Below are 3,357 nucleotides of genomic sequence, written 5' to 3' on the forward strand. Positions count from 1 at the left end.
TAGATCTTCCGGTTGTCGCTGATGCATCTGCCTGTACTGAACTTCTTCCTATGTTGTCTGAGGGCCTTCACTTTGGCCCTCAGACACTTCAATTGGCCTTAACTCCACTGAGGAGTTTCCTAACATAAAACAATTTCAGATGAGGTTTACGATCCTCAGCATCAAGATAAACAAGGTCCTTCGCATGTTCGTAACCCTTTCATCCTAGATAAGTGGTGAGATTTGAAAGTTCTTCATCAGCAATTTCGGGGACTAGTCTCCATATTGCCAACATGATTGACTCCATTTTCTGAGAAAAGGTATGCTGAAAATGTAACTTCATCTATTTGATATACAAGCACACAATAACACACCAATCACTGATCAACAAATAACAATACTGTTCCAAGGTACAAGTATAATACAACAGTCATGTGCTCTTACACACAATGAATAAAGTCAGCATCATGGTTTAGAGTCTACACGTTTTTAGACTCACAGGCAAACACATTTATTTATTTATTTATTTATTTATTTATTTAAGATATTTTCAGGGCCAAAGGCACTACAGAAAGGAGTTGGGGATTATGGCAAGGCGTGCAGCAAACAACAACAAAAAAAATATTACAAGGCGTCTTGTAAAGCGATCTTGAACGTGTGGTCATCATTTCTGCTGGCAATTGCAGAGGGAAGGTTGTTCCATGCGACACTTGTTCTAGGAACAAAAGAGACATTACACAATTTTGTGTGACAAGAGGGTAAACCCACCTTGAAGCAATGATCGGCCCTTGAAGATATATAATGAGGTGGATGAAACAGAACGTCCTTCAGCTCGTTGTTATAATATATTTTATGAAAAAGGTTAAGGCGAGATGACCTTCGACGCAACGAAAGGTGAGGCAAGTTTAGTGTTTTTTTCATAGATGTGACACTGGAATGACGTGCATAATTCGATAAGAGTTTGAGTGAGTGTACTCTGAGTAGGATCTCACATGGCACATGCGTACTCTAATTTAGAACGTACCAAGGTTTTGTAAACTATTAACTTCAGGGACGATAGGGCATCAAAAGCGTTTCGACGTAGATAACCAAGCATGCGATTGGTGTTGTTCGTTACATATATGACATGCGTCTTCCGCGAAAGATTAGAAGAAATGTGAACACCAAGGTATTTATAGCTGTCAACAGATGGTAATGGGTTAGTGAGGCAGTAAGTACGCGGATAATGATTAGTGCTGTGGCAAGAAACTTGCATACTTTTGCATTTAGTTGTATTAAGTGTCATGATCCATTGACTGCACCATTCAAATACCCTATCTAGACCATGTTGCAAGTTGAGATAATCGGCATGGTTAGTAATTTTCTGGTAAACCACGCAGTCATCTGCAAACAGTCGGACAGTTGAGGAGCAAAGGCAAGTAGGAAGATTATTATTATAAATCAAGAAGAGCAGAGGGCCCAAAACGGACCCTTGCGGGACACCAGATGTTACGGCAGAATTAGGTGAAGAGAACTCGTTAGCCGTCACATACTGACTACGGTTAGAAAGAAATTCCTTAATTCATGCAAGTACATTGGGGTCTATGTTAAGTTCATTAAGCTTGAAGATAAGTAGATCGTGTGAGACGGAGTCAAATGCTTTAGCAAAACCTAAATATATGCAATCAATATCAAAGTCATCATCCACGTTAATAAAGTCGTTAGTAAAACATAGAAATTGCGTTTCGCACGAAACTGCTTTACGTAATCCATGCTGATAAATGCTGAAGAATTGGACTCAAGGAATTCAATGAGGTGCGAGTATAATATATGCTTAGGATTTTTACTGCAACGAATGGTAATGATATGGTGGGCTAATTATCGGGGGAATGTACATCACCAGATTCATGCACAGGGACCACCTTCTCTATCTTCCAATCAGAGGGCAGTAAAGACATCTGTATTGACTGTTCAAAAATCTTTGACAATATCAGTGAAGAATAAACTTGTGTACACTTCAGAATTTTTGAGGAGATACAATCTGGACCGGCCGACGAAGACCCTTTTAACTTGACAATCAGCCTTTCGACACCAACTGCATCAATAGCGATAGAATTCATTGGTAAGAAGTTAGTTTTTGGTATATGCGCAAATACTGTGGGGGTGCTCACATGAAAATGAGTAACAAACACATTGTTCAGAACATTGCAGCATCCGCTTCGAACTGCTGGAACATTAGATTGGATTAACTGAATGTGTGTCGTTTTAGTACCGTTAATAATGCTCCAAAACATTGGGGGATTAGAACGAAGTAGCAAAGGAAGAGTTTTATCAAACAATTCCTTCTTGGCTTTTGAAAGCGCAGTACAGAATTCTCTGTTAAATTTTTGATAGCAAGACCAGTGGTCTATTCTGGCTGTGAATTTTGGGCGTCGAAATATCCGCTTCTTTTTTGTTGTGCATGCGTTGATACGTGTTATTAAACCACGGATAGCGAGTACTTGATGAAACTTTCCTTTTAGGTACAAAACGATCAATAAGAGACCAGAGCTTGTTTTTATAAAGCTACTAGTTGTCCTCAACCACTCGCTGCTCAAAACAGGCGAAGGACCATTCAGCAAAGACCTGAAAGTCCCTATTCATTCCAGTTACGTCTGCTTTACCGTAGTCTTGGATGACCCAAGTTTTTTTCTTGTTGGAAACCTTTGCCCGTAGAGTGAAGTGAATTATAGAGTGATCGGTAATTCCCGGTGAATGAGTTAAGCCAAAAGCTAGGCCTGGTGTAGTGGTAAGTATAAAGTCTAGAATATTAGCGGAAGTGGGAGTTATGCGAGTGGGAAGATGAACGAGCTGAGTTAAGTTGAAGTCCTGACAAAAAGGTAGAAATTCTTTGCTTTCAGCTGACGTGTGTTTTAAGGAAACCGAGTATCGTTCCCACCTGACGTCAGGAAAATTGAATTTTGGGTACATGACGAACAGCTGATTGACAACATCAAAAAAAAATTATGGGGTTTTACGTGCCAAAACCACTTTCTGATTATGAGGCACGCCGTAGTGGAGGACTCCGGATATTTTGACCACCTGGGGTTCTTTAACGTGCACCTAAATCTAAGACTGACAACATCGTGCAGTTCATTACCGAAGGACAATGATGCAGTTGGTGGCCCATAACAGACAGAAAAATTATTTCGCGAGAATCAATGAGCACGCGCACACACACAAGCTCAAGCGAGGATACAATTGCAATTACGTAGGAAGCAAGAGTATCGGCAACCGCCAGCAGAACGCCGCCACCAGACCGGTAATCACGATCACATCGGTAAAGCTTGTAGCACTTTTCACAGTCCAAAATTTCTTTATTTTCAACTTTTGCATTCAAAGAACTTCCATCAACAAGCT

The sequence above is a fragment of the Dermacentor andersoni genome, chromosome 1, assembly GCF_023375885.2.
Source record: "Dermacentor andersoni chromosome 1, qqDerAnde1_hic_scaffold, whole genome shotgun sequence".
Classification (NCBI taxonomy): domain Eukaryota; kingdom Metazoa; phylum Arthropoda; class Arachnida; order Ixodida; family Ixodidae; genus Dermacentor; species Dermacentor andersoni.